Source organism: Trachemys scripta, chromosome 1 (genome assembly GCF_013100865.1).
Source record: "Trachemys scripta elegans isolate TJP31775 chromosome 1, CAS_Tse_1.0, whole genome shotgun sequence".
Taxonomy (NCBI): domain Eukaryota; kingdom Metazoa; phylum Chordata; order Testudines; family Emydidae; genus Trachemys; species Trachemys scripta.
In genome coordinates this window covers 22,923,768-22,940,733 of record NC_048298.1, presented here as the reverse complement: position 1 = coordinate 22,940,733, position 16,966 = coordinate 22,923,768, and the positions used below count along the sequence as shown (strand labels likewise).

General features: G+C 39.5%; 1 protein-coding gene across 11 annotated transcripts in view; it reads right to left on the bottom strand.

Moving 5' to 3' along the window:
• The window catches only part of MAGI2 (membrane associated guanylate kinase, WW and PDZ domain containing 2), a 1,117,725-nt gene that overhangs the window by 128,066 nt on the left and 972,693 nt on the right, over positions 1 to 16,966 (bottom strand). The window lies entirely within an intron of this gene.

Below are 16,966 nucleotides of genomic sequence, written 5' to 3'. Positions count from 1 at the left end.
TGGTGAGGGAAGATGCATCCTAAATAAAGGCAAGTGAAGCCTATAGGAGTCTAGCCATTATCTTCAAAGGTAGCAGGCTCAAATGGACAAAACTTCAATCCAGTGCCCACTCAAGGAAATGGAAAGACTCCTAATGGATTCAGTTGGCATCAGATAAAGCTCCAAATCATGTATTTCAAAGAATCAAACATAGTAAAGCAGCAATTCAAATTTTTTGTTAAAACAAAGCCTAATAAGCAAAGACTGGTTTCAATTGGCAAGTATAAAGAAACAGTGAAGAAAAATTACTATTTAATCAACATGGCTCACAAAAATACAACTCCAGGAGTTAATTATTGTTTTTCGTTTTATTTTGTTCCTCCCCCGGCAGAAATAAAATGTGCTGGTCAGATGCTACTGCTTCTTTGCATCAAATTATTTATTTTCCTGGTTACTGGTGTGTGACTCAATGAGTTATTATGACTGCGGCTTACCAATACTTAAAACCTGACATGTCTTTGTCATAAAACTAGATCACCTAAAATGTATGTTGAAAACACTGATAATTGCTTTGTATGCAGTACAATGTGCAAAAGAATTTTAGCTACAAAATGAATAAATAAATCAGGTAAAAAAACAGAATTAAAAAGAATAGAGGGTCACATTTTCAAAAGGGTAACCTTTTTGCAGGCTCAATTTTCATCCAAAAAAAATGTACCTGTAATTTGATTGTGGTTATAAATCTGAGTACATACATTTCTAAATCCATGCTTACAAGCTAAAATCAGGTAGTCAGAGGCACAATTCATTTTGTGGGGAAAAAATAGAGGCTCAAACTGAGGTCACTCAAAGAGTGACTGGGCCTCTGCCCCTCAGAAAATGTTCTCCAAATAATGAATTATAATGATAGCACTACCTTAACTATTTCTCTCTCTAAAGAGCACCAAGGAAACAGCTAAACTGAATTAAAATAATAGACCATCAGGGAAATGTATCCATAAAAAAATACAATAGTTATATCTGAACATGATAGTCAAGTCCCCTAGGATTCTGTGGTCATTGGGTCATTTCAACCGTGCATAGATGTGATAAAATTTGGAGCAAAGAAATTCTTGAATTTGTGGCAGAAAGCCATTGACTGTATGACAACTGTTATTTGTAAAGTAATAGTATTTTAAAGCATGGTTGTACTGTAAAAGCGATTCTGAAAAGACCATGGAGATAGGAAGGGGGGATTCATGTTTGCTCGTTGTCTATAGCTTTCATATAAAAGATGCTAAGTTTACAAACAAAAATATTTTTTCCCCCTCTGTAAACTGAAGCTGAGGTATGAAAGACAAATTGTGTAGTTCTGGTTCCCACATCAGCTCCAATATTAAAAATGCTGTAACTGAAGTTTAGCTAGCAATTCTTTAGATTATATACCTGTCAGGACAGAATTAAGCTCACTCTTTCTTGCTTGTTGCTGCTCTGCATGGCAGACAGGAGCCAAAAGGTAGTAAACACCTATTTTCATCAGAAAGCTAAGCTGAGACTTGGAATACACAAGATCTGTTGAGCAAGATGTGCTAGGTATCTTATACCTAGTTACTGATGATTGGGTGTTCTGGAAATATCCAAAAAGGTAACATTCTACAATCATTTGCACTAGTGCAATGCCCATGAATTGTCTTCAGTGAAAATTACGACTATTCAAAAAAGGGCAAAACTCACCCCATGGAAACTTACTGTCTATAGTCAATTTTCTGACCATAACTGCACTTTAGCTGCCCTGCCTCAAACTGTCCATATCAAGTAAACATAAAATAAAAATACATACAAATATTTATTGACAAAAATAAATGACAAATATAACAAACAGAGGGTTTTAAAAAAAATCAAAAAAATCAAATATTCAATCTAAACTAAAAACATTTGCACTTAAACTCAGGATGGAGACTTGTTGCATAGACTTTAACATACAAATGCCTAGGTCCTCATTCAAAACCAATAAAAGGAAATACTTATTCACACAACACCTAATTAAGTGATGAAATGCGTTGCCATAGGATGTCATTGAGGCAAAAAACCTAGCAAGAGTCAAAAGGTGACTGGGCATTTATATAGATAATAAGCAGTGTTACAAGAGTTAACGCTAATAGACGTTGGATGAGATATTAAACCTCATGCTTCACAGTGTAAGCCAGTCTCTAACTATTAAGAATTAGGAGACCTAATGTGGGGGGCAGATTATCCTACATCTCCTAATCAGAGGTTTCTTGCACCTTCTTCTGAAGCATCTGGTGCTGGCCACTGTTGGAGACATGACACTTGACTAGATGGACCCTGATTCTGGTGCAGGATTGAAATTCCCACATTCCTCTTTTCCACGTACCATTTGGCAACTCTAATTTTTCCCTTGTCTTAAACAAAACAAACAAACAAACATAAAAGATGCCTTTTATGTGTTGTCTCTTTGTTGACACCCGTGGATGCTAAATGTGGACTGCGCATCAGCAGAATTTGTAACTAGTGTTTAAATACACATGAGCAATGCTGCAAGTTCAAGTATGTGGGCACGTGCAGATTTTTGAATGGCCTGCATAACTGATTATAGAATTTGTATGAAGAGCTTCCTAGAGTGGTATGAAAAATGTAATGACTCTTGGTCCAGTCTGTATGACACAGGTTAACTGCTGTGTTTCTGTAGAATTTTAGGACCCTACCCTGAGGTCGGTGCAGCCATTATGTGCCATAAAGCCAGTAGAGTCTGGTACAGATAGCAAATCCAGGCCCAGGAATCTCACCTCAGTATAAAGTGGATCTTGTGGTGGCATAGAACCAGCATAGCAGGTCTAGCAGCATAGCTTCCCTGCTCCTGGAACAGGCGGTGTGGTCATAGCTCTTTACAATCCACAGATCTTTGGCTGTTGCCTTGATCCCTTGGAACCATTGGCAGCTAACAGTTTAGAACAGCCCTCTGGCTGCTTTAACTTTCTCTGGGGGACAGTCCCTGCTGCCTGCTTGGCCAGGACTGGGAAGTGCAAAGGTGAACTTCATGCCACTTTTGCACTCAGTCCTGACCTTTGCTTGCATGTTCATGAAATATATCTGAGGATCTGACCCATAGATTTCTTTTTTAAGAGTGCTCTGCAGAACAATTACCTGCAAATTGTAGGAGTTTGTCACATTAGTTTACCTGATGGCACAGGACACGTCACATTAATCTGAAGGAATACTGCTGTACAATGTATAATCTTTCACATACTCAGCAGCGTTGGACTCCAGCAGCCAGGTCTACAGTTGGGGGTGGAGGGAACTGTGCACTCTCATTTAGCTTGATCTCCCATCATAGTACTACACTCCTTCTTGAATTACATGTGCTGTTTCATTTAATGTTGTGAACTTTCATCACAAGAGATGGGACCCTTTCTTGAACAAGCAGGGCTCAGCCTGGCAGACCCTGGTGCAAGTCCAACAGTGATTTAGAGACAGGAATAAAACTTTTCTCAGATCAAAGATCCTTACAGCCTTCAGGAACTGCAGTCCGTTTTGACCTTCTAACAAGCTTATGTCTAACTAGACACCAATTTTGGGTGAGACTTCATAAAACTAGTGTGCAGCCTCTCCCACCTAAGGTGGGAAAATCACTGACAACTGGGAATATAGGTGCTTTTGGAAGATGAGACTATAAAAGCCAACAGAACAGTCAGGCCTGTCTGAAAAAAGCAAAACATTTGGGTAGCTCTGTGTGTTCTCATTGGTGGCATCTCCGTCTCTGTGCTCACCCACTAACTTGATTATCTTTCTACTGACCTGACATCTAGTGGAAGAATGGCTTGATAACTATTCCCACTAGGAACAGGCTCCCAGTGCAAGATTATGGATTCATTTCCAGAAGAGTCCCATTTCTCTTCCATTCAATTATTGACACTTTTGTTAAAAGCAGTCCCAAAACTTGAATTACAGTTGTCATGATGGAGACCAGGATCAGATACTTTTGATAAAGAACAGCCAGAACTACTAGATTACAAACTCATTGGCAGGAAAATCAAATAACATGTTCACCAAGCACAGTGATTATGATATTCTAAGCACAGGGAAATAAATGTGTTATCTTTTGTCATTCAATGGTAACTTTGGGAAAATGTTGATATTTTAAAATAGCGATCAATGTAAATTGTGTTAAATTATTAACAACTGACATTCAAAACCAATGTAAAGTTCTCTCCTTTTTGGTTTTAACTAGACAAGCCATGATATATTAATTAATAAGATGGGTGATTTTAGAAGGTGTACAAAAACGCTTTTAAAAATTCAGAGAGAATTATCTCAATGCATTGACAAAAAGTTGGAATTTTACAGCTTTTTGATAGATCTCCTTTACTGTCTCCCACTATCCCCTTCACAGTAGGCCTTCTCTAAACATGTCTAAAAATCAGATCTGAAACACTTCTGAGATTTAACTGCAATAGAGAATTCCAATAATACAACAGAAACTTGAGACTAAAAATCAATCTGGGAAACTGTACATCTTTATGGATATTTTTTCTTTTTGAAGACAAAGGCAAATTCCAGCTTCAGTCTCTTATGCTTCTCCTTTTTTGATAAAGCTGTCCTATAACAAAAAAACAAATCATGTTACACTCATTTTTATTTTACTGTATCTTTTAATGTACATTTTAATTAGGTCATTCATAAGAAAATTTGCTTACGGAGTGTATGTTTTACACATTGGGCTGTAATGACTGCGAACAATTTAATTTCTTAGAAGTAATCTCACCAGTAGGCTTCGCAGTGTTTGCAAGATTGCATCCCATTTCAGTTTCTTTTTCAGTGAAGGTCCTCTCACACTGTACATAATCCCGGTAATATGCTGCTGTCCATGTAACTTGCTGCCAGTTCTGCCATGAAATTGGATGTCAGCTTTGTTGATTATAGATATGGTTATGAGTATGGCACTATGATCCCCATTCTGGTTCCTTTCTGTCTCCGTTATTCTTTTTTAAACATGAGAGAAAACAATTTCTAAAAAAACCTTTATTCATTCCTCAGAAAGTCTAAGCAACTAATGTGAAAGGTGTCAAGGAGCAAGGTCTTTTGGACACTGGTGTGGCTTTCATTGGTCTTTGTGAAGGACTGATTCATATAATTAAACAGGAGGACACAAATAGTTAATAAATTTCCACAACTGACTGGGTACCAGTAGGCTGAAGGAAATAACTTTAATGTCTCAAAGACAAGACCCTCTCAAATAAAGTGGGGAGTGTTTAAGTTACATCATCTTCATTCCACAGCACTCGCCACATTGATGATAATGGCATTGTTTTTGTCCATTAGCTTGTGCTGGGCTTCTTGCCTTTTTTGTTATATAAATGCCTCCCTGCATAATATGCTTCCTGTGCCAATCTGTCCCAAGCACTGCACAGACCTTTTCACATGAATGTTTGGTAGCAGATGAACAGATGGTTGATCAGCACTTTCCAGAGTATCAGTTGACTCCATGTACATCTCTTCAAAGTTGATGTGATGTTAGTTCACTTAACTCAAACAAAAGTTTTCCTTTCCAGAAAAGTCACCATTTTTATTTACTTTTGCATTCGATTTTTTGGCATTTCCCTCCCTGATTGAAAATATTGATACTTCAGATATTTGGTAATTGACTATTCTGGGCCTGATTTTCAGAGGGCTGAGTATTTATAGCTTCGACTGACTTCAAGTGGAGTCATAGATGTTTAGCTTCTCTTAAAATCAGGCTCTTCATACACTTGAATTAGCAGTATGCGGAGAACAGTTTCCTACCATCCACATGCAACTGGACTTCAAATTCTATGCAATTACCTTTTGCTGATTTGTACTAGGCAACTATGGATTGTTTTATACAAAGGGTAGCAAAAATGTCCTCCAGCTAAAGTTACAAAAATATTGCACACACAGAGAGAGTATTGCATCATATAAAAAGAATAAAGATTAAACATTAACTCAATTAACCTTCAAATACCTTTTCCTTTCAGAAAAACAAAAACCCAGCAAGGAGAATGAGCAGATTTGATTAATTCATATACTGTAATAAATAAATGTTTAAATGGAGACAAAGAAAGTAGATAGAAGTAACTATTATGAACATAAAAATATGAGAGGGGGATGTTTAAAATGTAAGATGATTGTACTGAATAGTACTCACTAGTACAGTTTCTACAGTTCTAACAAAATATGTTGTTATACATGGAAAATGACAAAATTCAAAGGCCATTCCCTTCCAAACAGCTTTAAAGAATAATCAAAATCTCATACTAGCAATAACAATAAAGTTCTTTACCTGGGAATTAAAAGTAGCTGGAAGAAGACTGGTAGCTCTTCAAGCCTAGCTAGCTAGTCCTGTAATCCAGTCTTCCTTTAGAATGATGGTGCTATGCCGTGGAGGATCCCTTTTGATAGGAATGCAAAGGCAATCTGGAATGTCTTTGCTTGTTGCCCAGGAGTGGTCTTTGGTGAGGTTATCACCTGAGATGGTGGGTTGAAGTCAATGAAGCCCACATTCGAGATGATTTGAATGGGGAGTTATGTTTGATGGGCCCAATGTGTTTTGACTAGAGATAGCTAAACTTGCAGTATGCCAGACATCAGTGGCGCAGTGAGTAGTAGGTTGATGCACTTTTGCCTGGTGGAATACCAAGACTGTGGCTGGTTGCAGTGCATCAATTATATCATATGCAGGGTCAGATTACTAACAATGATTTCCCCCCTCTTTTTTCAAAAAACTGAACACACACCAAAGTTACTAATACAGTATTCCCAGCAAGTGACTTGCAGCAATACAAACATGATCAAGAGCTACTTCTCCTGGTGGTCTTGTGGTGGCATTTTGCCTCATGCTTCATTACTGGTCCATTGTTCATCAGTGTCAACAGGGTTCAGAGATTGCTATGGAAATAGCACTCGGGTCAGATTCTCTACTGCTTTTTGCCTATATAGCCATTCACACCTGTGTAAAGTGAGTGTGAAACACAACTATGTACTTTTACACCAACATAGCACTCATTTTATGTAGGTGTAAATAAATGAGAAAGGTGGAAAATCAGTCAGGTCTTTAGCTCCAATAGTAAGGGATTATTTCCTGTTGCTCATGTCTCCCATGACTAATTTAGGAGTGGCATGAGCTCTGACTTGAGTCCCATCCAGTATTTCTTGGTTTCAAGTTATTAGAGTGGAGTGTGCAAAGCTATTAAAATGGAGGATTCTCAGAGATGATTTGGAGGCTGAGGAATACCTTAGTAAATTTAGTGTCTGATTCTCCCCCAGGGAAGCTTTACCATTGTTCTAAATGGGTGCAGGATTGAACCTTAAATCAGTGATCACTTTCTTAGCATAGGAGTATGGCTTGTGCAATTCCTGAAGCCCTGTTGACCAACTGTTTTCAGGCAACATTTTTATCAGTAATTTCCAGGCACTGAAAATAGTTAAAGATAAAGGAGGAGCTGTTCAGAGACAGAAATGGCATTAATGTGCCACACTCCCGTTGACTGTCAGTGTAAGTTAGGTGCCTTTGAAAATCCCCAAATGCAAGTGAGAATCTGTAGTTACAGCCATACTCATTTACAAGGTCTTACTTTTGCTGAAGGCAGTCTGATGGGCTTATGTTTGCCAGCAAGAATTCAGCCATCGGTAATTAGGTCAGAAGCTGGCATGGTAATGAGTTTATTGACATTCAAATGAACACACTGCCGTTCGTTTTATTTGGATCTCATTGTTTTGTGAACTGCTTATCAATGAGAGGTTTAAAGGAGTTTATGAAATTTGTTAAAAATAATCACTAAAGACCAGCTCCCTCTGAATATGAAGCAGTGTATTTTCTAAGCAAATATGGTGTAGTACAAATTAGAATGAGCATTCAATAGCATTTAGTATGACAGTGTCTCATGATTCAATGGAGCAGAAACTGAGAAAAAATAAAAGATTAAAAATATTCCCTACTGCAAAACAAATATATTTTTGTGCTAAAAGTTAACAGCTGCTTACCAAGTCACCAGGAATGGATTAGTGGGTCTCTGCACAGCATTGATGTTATAGAACAATTTTTGGTTCATTTTTGACAGAGTATTGTTCTTTTCTCAGACACAAATTAAAGAAAATATTCAGCAAAATGTTTCTTATGCAGATGCAAATTCCTCTCCAGATCCTAGAAGTAGCCAAGTAGGTATATTTTTAGCGAGACATGTTGCCCACAAATTTAAAAGGACATAAAGAAATAGGACTTAGACTTAGAGGGTGAAATCCAGAGGTCCTACTCAATTTTAATTTAGGGTCTAATTCTGCAAATACTACAGGGTTTAGTTTCATCTTCTCTACTGGTTACGTCTTATTTTAGTAAGCACTATGCCAAGTAGTAATTGTTTGCAGGATCAGGCCCTTATTCACAAAAAGCTCAGGTCTCAGAATTTGGCCCGTGGATTGTAAACTCTATTGTCCTTTAAAAAAGGTCAGAAGCCTTTTTCTGGGCATGATAGAAGAAAACAGTCCAAATGTATGCTGTTGCAGAAAGGAATTTATCCAGCAGAATTCCTTGCTGCTTTGTTCCCTACTGTTATCTAAAGAGAAGTTAATGCTGTAACATCTCTGTTGTTATTGCTGGTTCACATGTTCAGGCAAAGGATTACTCTCTGGATCTTTGGCATCTGGGGCCATGCAATCTTTTGATCATAACATCCCAAGAGATAGGAATGGAAATGATGGAGCTTCTTGGACTGATATTATATAATTCTCTGAGGCAACGAACTCCCCCAAGAGATCTTGCAAAACACCTCGAGCAATCAACCAATCAATGAACACCACATTCTTTGCATTGAACAAAAAAATACACTTAACCAATGGAAATAAAGAAATAAATGAAAGGCACCAGTCATTTCTTACTTATGGTTAGTATGTAGGGAAGAAGGGAAACAAAAATATTCTAATGTTGTAAAAAGATTTCATTATTATTAGTAACGGTATTACAGGCACGCTTCTGTACAAGGCACTATATAAACACATAATGAGAGATAGTCCCTGCCCCAAAGAGTGTACTTGCTGTGTAGACAAGGCCTAAGAGAGACCTCCATATAAGGATCTGGGAGACCTGGGTTCAAGTCACTCCTCTGAATTAGGCAGAATGGGGCTCTGAGTCCTGCTCTCCCACATCCCAGGTGAGTGACCTAACCAATAGGCTAAAAGGCATACAGGATGCGGCTGCATCCTTGTTGACATTTCCTACGAGCTAGCTTAGGCAGCTCCACACCCAGGAAGTTGGCTTTTGTGAATCCCATTTTTAGACACCTAACTTTCGTCATGCATTGTATAGGGAGCCTGAGTGCCGACTTCGGGGCTGTGACTTCCACTAAGCAACAAGCCAGCTAAAGCTACGCACTGCAATGCTGAGCCGAAGTCCCATTTGTGGATCTAACCTCAGACTCCTCAGTCCCAATTCACTGACTTAACTAGCGGCAATGCAGCCACTCTAGAATGCCCATGAACGTTACCACTTTAAGGAAGAGCTTTATGTATCTGCTGTGTAAGTGTCTGACTCCTTTGCTTGGACCTGCTAATGGCTGATTTTACTTGGAAAGCCAACTTTTCAGAAATGCGCCACTGTGTTTTTCAGCACTGTCTAATGCTCAGAAACTGTGTGCATGACTATGCCTGTGTGCCTGCTCTTTCATGTGTTTAGAATCTAATTCCCTTTCAGCTCTCACAATTTCTAAACACATTAGAGAAATCTCACTTTAAGTGCTGGGCATGTTGCTTTGACAAATGTCAAAGCATATTCCAAATATTTTATATTTAAATTGAGGCCCAGATAGGGCATAAACTGTTCATACCTGGGGCCCTAAAATTCTTCCACATCTTCCACACAAACCCACATCTTATGACACTGTGGAGAAAAACAACAGGGCACCATTCAATGAACTGTCCACTCATTTGCCCTCGTTTGTGAGCTCTACATTGAAGACACAGGTGGGGATGAGTGCAAAGGAAAAGTCATAGTGTGCAGGGCTTGGGAGTGACATGTAAGTCACAGCCATCCTCCTCTCACTACCTCAATTACACACACACACACACACAACTCGTATCCCTCCTACCTGCCAAAATTGCTCTCCGGTTACCTCTCTCCAGTCTGCCTAAACCTCTCTTTTTTTGCCCCCAAGTCAAGCTTCTAGTCCTATGCCATCCCCATGCTTCTATGGTCCTGGTTCTGATTTTAAACAATCAGCTCATCGTAGTACAGTCGCTCCCTGGGTTATGCAAGACCCGACTTACGCAAATTCGCACTTACAGAAAAAGTTCCAGAAGCCAGAAATAGCATTTTTGAGTTGTGGAAGTTTTTGTGTAACGTACAGGTATATGTTTCCGACTTACGCAAAATTCGAAGTACACAAGGCTTTCCGGAATGGAACGATGGCGTAAGTCGGGGGAAAGAAAATAAATAAATACATAATAATAAAATAATAATAATAATTAATAATAAACACAATATATTTCCATAGCAAAACACCATTGGTCATCACTTCATATGCCCCTAATTTCAAGATACTCCTTTTCTTCACTTCTTGGAGGGCCAGGATAATGCAATCCATCTATTGCATTTACACCTCTACCCCAATATAATGCTGTCCTCGGGAGCCAAAAAATCTTACCGCGTTATAGGTGAAACCGCGTTATATCGAACTTGCTTTGATCCACCGGAGCACGCAGCCCCCGACCCCCGGAATGCTCCTTTACCGCGTTATATCCGAATTCGTGTTGTATCGGGTTGCATTATATCGGGGTAGAGGTGTATTTGATACAGTGACCAGTTGACTTTTAGCAGCCCTGTGTTATTATATACCTGTCTCTGTCACAGCCCAATCTTGTCAGGAACTAAATGCCTACAACTCCTAATAAAGTCAACAGTGGATGAGGGAGCTCAGTCGGCACCTTGCAGAACTGGACCTAAATCATCCATGCTTTTCATAGACACATGGGTATGTGCAGGTTACATATCTTGTGGTGACATTAGAAATGGCAGGCACAGCAGGGGCTGCTTGGTGCTAAAAGGAAACAGAGAAATAATAATGCTTCCTTGTACAGTTTCTTCACCACAAAATGTGGAGTTTTCAGGGATACCTTTTAGCAGCACAGACTGAATGGTAAACCTTGTGTCCCTGCCAAGACTGCAGTAGCACCATTAGAAAGACATTACAAGGCAACAAAAAAATTAAATTATACCATTTGAGATGGGATAGCCTGTCAGTTTTATCCAAGTGCTTTATAGTCATCATTGAATTACATTAACTTTAGACTCTTGTGCTCAAGATGCATTAGGCTGTCAACATGTTCTGAATAGTATACATTTACCTTTAAAAACCTTTTCTGTAACAAAAGGAAGCTTCAGGAGCTCAATTGTATTATGTTTAACTAGCCTATTTTAAAGGCATATGGCTTAATGATGAATGCTGACAGGTAAATAAAGGAAGCAATCCTGGCACATGGCTAGGGTGATTAAAGATGGTGTAAGTTATAGTGTACTTATCGGAATCTGCAAAAACAGCTTTTGTTCCAAGAAATCCATTCCTTTCCACTCTCCTGCCCCATACACCAACTTGTTGGGCCAAACTCAGCCTTGATGCACATTGGCTCAACGTCCACTGACTTCACGTGGAGTTGCACCTGATCAGTCCAACTCTGAATTAGGCCCATTGTGCATAGGCAGCTGTACATTATAAAAATACACATTCCTGCATTTTAATTTTTGCTGTAAAGAGCACTAAGTGGTGTGGGCCAAATTCAATAGCCGTTAAAATCAGTTGGGGTCTTTCAGTTGCTTTCTTTGGGCATTTGGTCAAGTCCTTAGTAGGGAAAAGTACTGAAATCAGTATTTTCATATGAAAAGTAATGCACCCTGATCTATTTTGTTTTGTGTTCTCCACTAAAAATACAAGCAAGTATCCTTAGATGGCTTCAACCTTGTAAGTGGATATGGACCATTTCATCTCTAGGTTGCCAGTTCAAATCCAGACCAAGGATGACAGTGAGCAAGATTTACGACTCACGGATGGCTCTTTGGTGGTCTGTGTGAAATGAGTTGGATGTCTCAGCCCAATTCCTATTAGACAAGCCGTGGCATCACAGCTGTCCCTGCCTTTTGAAGATAGCCTCAGGAGAGAGGGCAAGGGTGTGAATGCACATGGGGATTAAAGTCATCTTTTCCTAGAGAGAGGCAGACACTTCTGAACATATTGATTGGGCAGAGGGAGGAAACTTGCACCAGCAGGGCTCATGCTCTACCTGCTCAATGGCTAAGCAGAAAATGTCAGCCTCTGGGGCTCTCAGTGCAGCACCGTCCTCCAGAGCTGAATAATCATTCAGCACAAATACAGCCTATTGCTTTTGAGCAGCAGCATACCACATACTGGTCCCACTTCCCTTTAATCACAAATCAATTGTTAAATAAGAGGTATAATTGCCATGATGAGAGGGGGAAGGAGAAGTCTGTAATGAGAGATGAAAGTTAATACAGTAAAGTCCTGATGCAGTTTGCTCCACCTGTTATAAACGCAAGCCAAGCACAATCTCTTGCTATTGTTCCTGCTGATCAGACTGATGTGAGTACTAACTGCAGAGGATAATGGGGTGGAAGTGAGGATTGATGGAAAAACATTTTAACAGCTTTAATTGTAACTTGGTAACTTCATGTTACTAGTTTTTAAAAATATATTAGTTAAGCAATTAAATACCACACGCTGTCTTAAAATAATATAGCAATGATTCTTTGCAAATACACAACAGTTTTCCAAGAATGCTCTCAAAGTGCTTTCCAAACATTCAATTAGTTAACCCTTAAAACACCCTTTTGGAGGTGGGTATTATCCCTGCTTTACATATGGATAAAGTGGGGGCTCAATGGCGTGAAATTGTTTATTATTTCTATAACCCCAAATATGTGCATGAAACTTCAAAGACAAATTAAGAGGAGAGGACTGTGAGCCAAAGTGATTATCATCTAGAAGATCCATTTGCATGTTAAGGCCTTAAGCTAGAGAAAGGACAGCAAGGGTGGATAAAGAGAAGAGAGGATAGGAAGGAAAATGGTAATAATAAATCTTGAGATACATTTTGTTGTGTACACACTGTGAGTTTTCTTGTTGTTGATGTTCATTTTAAAGTTGCTGATATATAATATTACATGTATAAGGGAGTGATGTCTGACAAGATGGTGGCTGCTGGAAGGCTAATGCAGTGACTTGCCAAAGGTCACACAGTGAGTTCATAACAAAACTGAGCTCCCAAGCCCCTGATTCCCTTGACCTAACTGCTAGATAATCTCCCTGCCTTGGGTTACTAAAATATTTGACATTTTGTCCCTAACAGTCTGCTGGCCAGGAGATGGAACTGCCTGCTTCCATGGTCACACAGTCAGGACTACAACTTCTCAGTGTCAGACTTACTTAGTGAGAAGAACACAGTGGAGTTTAGTAAAGGCTTTGCATAGAGCGAGGCTATAATGGTGCAATTATATGAAGTTCACAAGGTTTAGTTTAAGACTTCAGGAGGCTGAAAGAAAAATTGGAGAGACAGAAATAGCAATTGATGGATAAGAAGCCAATATAGCAGAGAACAGTAAATACTGTAAAGCATGATAAATTGATACTCATGACCTGGTTTAAAAATGTCAGGTAGTTCAGTATTCCTGAAGGCACAGAGACAGGCTATTTATATTAAGGAAAAGGGCTTTGTCCTTTAAGTTTAATTTGGTCTGGATTTTGTGCTGTTTAGATTATGGGCTGCTCCTGTTGTAATCTTGCATAGTGCTTCAAAAAACTAATGAGCTGAACATTAAAAAAAACAACACGGTGTTAATAAAGGATCCTGACAAGATACTTGAGATGTGATTAGTATTAATGTTAAATGAACATATTATAAGGAAATGAAAGTAAACCAAATTGTGAATGAGTGATTTTTCTGTGACTATGCTCTGTCTCTCAGAGGAATATAAATATAAATGATTTTGAACTGTTGAGATTTAAAGGACATACTTAACAAAATGGAAATAACCCCTCAATACTGAGAAAATTGGAAACAGTGCATAAACATGACAAGTTAAACAAAGAATATTATGGTGCTGACAACCGTGAAGCCCTTTGTGGACCTCACAACTAGCCTAGCTTCTCTGCTTACAAATTACCACTGTGATATAGAGGTATACAATACCTATCAAAGATTCCCCTCCCCCGCTTCTTTTCATTTGTGAACGTTGTGCATAGGAAAGCAGACTTGGACTTAGCCTTTTGGGGTACACCCATGAGACAGTTTCTCTTTGCTCTTTGAAATGTAACCAAATCCTGGCCTAGGTGATTGCACCACTAAACATGTGAATTTATATTAAAGAAACATTGCTGACTGCAAGTTTATAGGCCGAGTACTCCAAATAGCCAGTGAAAGGGGCATTTAGCAGGAAATGTCTTCATGTTCCCCAAATAATAGATGGCTGAAGCCTGTATCATAAGATGCCCAGAAAGTCTTCTGAAATGACAAGTTCAAATATCTGATACGCATCAGAGAGAGGTGGGAATTGAACCTTGGTCTCCCATAACCCCGATGAGCGACCAGCCACCAGCCTAAACGTCTCGCAGAGAAACATATATGATCTAATGGCTGGAAGTTGAAGCTAGGCAAATTCAGGCTGGAAATAAGGTGTACATTTTTATCAGTGAAAGTAATTAACCATTTGAACAATTTACCAAGGTGTCACAGTGGATTCTCCATCACTGACAACTTTAAAATCAAGATTGGATGTTCTTCTCAAAGACATACTATAGGAATTATTTTTGGGAAGTTCTATGTCTTGTGCTATACAAGCAGTCAGACTGCATAATCACAATGGTCCCTTTTGGCTTTAGAATTTTTAAATAAGGGAAGAAGAAGCATCACCACCACCTCCTTCAAGAGGTTATCTAGCCAGGGTTGTTCAACAAATTTTTGTCGACCTTTTCAACTCACCAGAACTTTTCAGAATTTTCAATTTTTGTTTAATGTGACCTGAAACTTTTTCCAGTTTATTCACAACTGCAAGAGAACTGAAAAATCAGTGATTCACTCAGCTCTGTAACACAACCACCAAATAACTCTGCTGGTGCTAGCCAACTGGGATTGACAGTAGGAAAATGTTTTCTTACTTTGCCATAATGATTGAGCTTGCAAATAGTGTAGGGCATGTCATCAGGAGTGGCAAGATGTAATTTGCAATTTTGGGGAAAAAAGGGTTAATTTAAATTCAGTTATGTGCTCAGCTCTTGCTATTTATCATAAATTTAAACACAAACCCAAAAACTACTTTCAGATCATCTTTAAAGAACTCCATATAGGAAAAAACGAGGTTGGACATTGTATTGCCAAGTAAGAGCCTAATTCAGAGAGATACTGAGCATCTAGAATCCCTCCATTTGGATCTAGGGCTACCTTAATATTTGAATTAGAACAGAAACTACAGCATGCAAGCAGTTTTCATGTGCAAATTGGGTAACTGCATGAGCCAATAACCACAATTGGCCACAGGCAGGTGCAGGAGTTCAGTAATTGTGTGACCAAGACAGGTGCACAATTGCATGTGAAATTTACCAGCACGACTCTGTACGTAAACTCTTTGAAAATCTGCCTTTAAAATTGTTTTGCACTTGATATTTTGATTTAAAGTTACATGTTGCTATGCACAGTGGTCTGAGCTTTTCTTGACCTGCTGCTCACAAACAGGGAAGAATTAGTAGGGGAAGCAAAAGCGGATGGGAACCTGGGAGGCAGTGACCATGAGATGGTCGAGTTCAGGATCCTGACACAAGGAAGAAAGGAGAGCAGCAGAATACGGATCCTGGACTTCAGAAAAGCAGACTTTGAGTCCCTCCGGGAACAGATGGGCAGGATCCCCTGGGAGAATAACATGAAGGGCAAAGGGGTCCAGGAGAGCTGGCTGTGTTTTAAAGAATCCTTATTGCGGTTGCAGGAACAAACCATCCCGATGTGTAGAAAGAATAGTAAATATGGCAGGCGACCAGCTTGGCTTAACAGTGAAATCCTTGCTGACCTTAAATGCAAAAAAGAAGCTTACAAGAAGTGGAAGATTGGACAAATGACCAGGGAGGAGTATAAAAATATCGCTCAGGCATGCAAGAGTGAAATCAGGAAGGCCAAATCGCACTTGGAGTTGCACTAGCAAGAGATGTTAAGAGTAATAAGAAGGATTTCTTCAGGTATGTTAGCAACAAGAAGAAAGTCAAGGAAAGTGTGGGCCCCTTACTGAATGAGGGAGGCAACCTAGTGACAGAGGATGTGGAAAAAGCTAATGTACTCAATGCTTTTTTTGCCTCTGTCTTCACAAACAAGGTCAGCTCCCAGACTGCTGGACTGGGCAGCACAGTATGGGGAGGAGGTGACCAGCCCTCTGTGTAGAAAGAAGTGGTTCGGGACTATTTAGAAAAACTGGATGATCACAAATCATGGGGCCGGATGCGCTGCATCCGAGGATGCTAAAGGAGTTGGCGGATGTGATTGTGGAGCCATTGGCCATCATCTTTGAAAACTCATGGCAATCAGGGAAGGTCCTGGATGACTGGAAAAAGGCTAATGTAGTGCCCATTCTTTAAAAAAGGGAAGAAGGAGGATCTGGGGAACTACAGGCCAGTCAGCCTCACCTCAGTCCCTGGAAAAATCATGGAGCAGGTCCTCAAGGAATCAATTATGAAACACTTAGAGGAGAGGAAAGTGATCAGGAAAAGTCAGCATGGATTCACCAAGGGGAAGTCGTGCCTGACTAACCTAATTGCCTTCTATGATGAGATAACTGGCTCTGTGGATGAGGGGAAAGCAGTGGATGTGTTATTCCTTGACTTTAGCACAGCTTTTGATACAGTCTCCCACAGTATTCTTGCCGCCAAGTTAAAGAAGTATGGGTTGGATGAATGGACTGTAAGGTGGATAGAAAGCTGGATAGATCGTCGGGGTC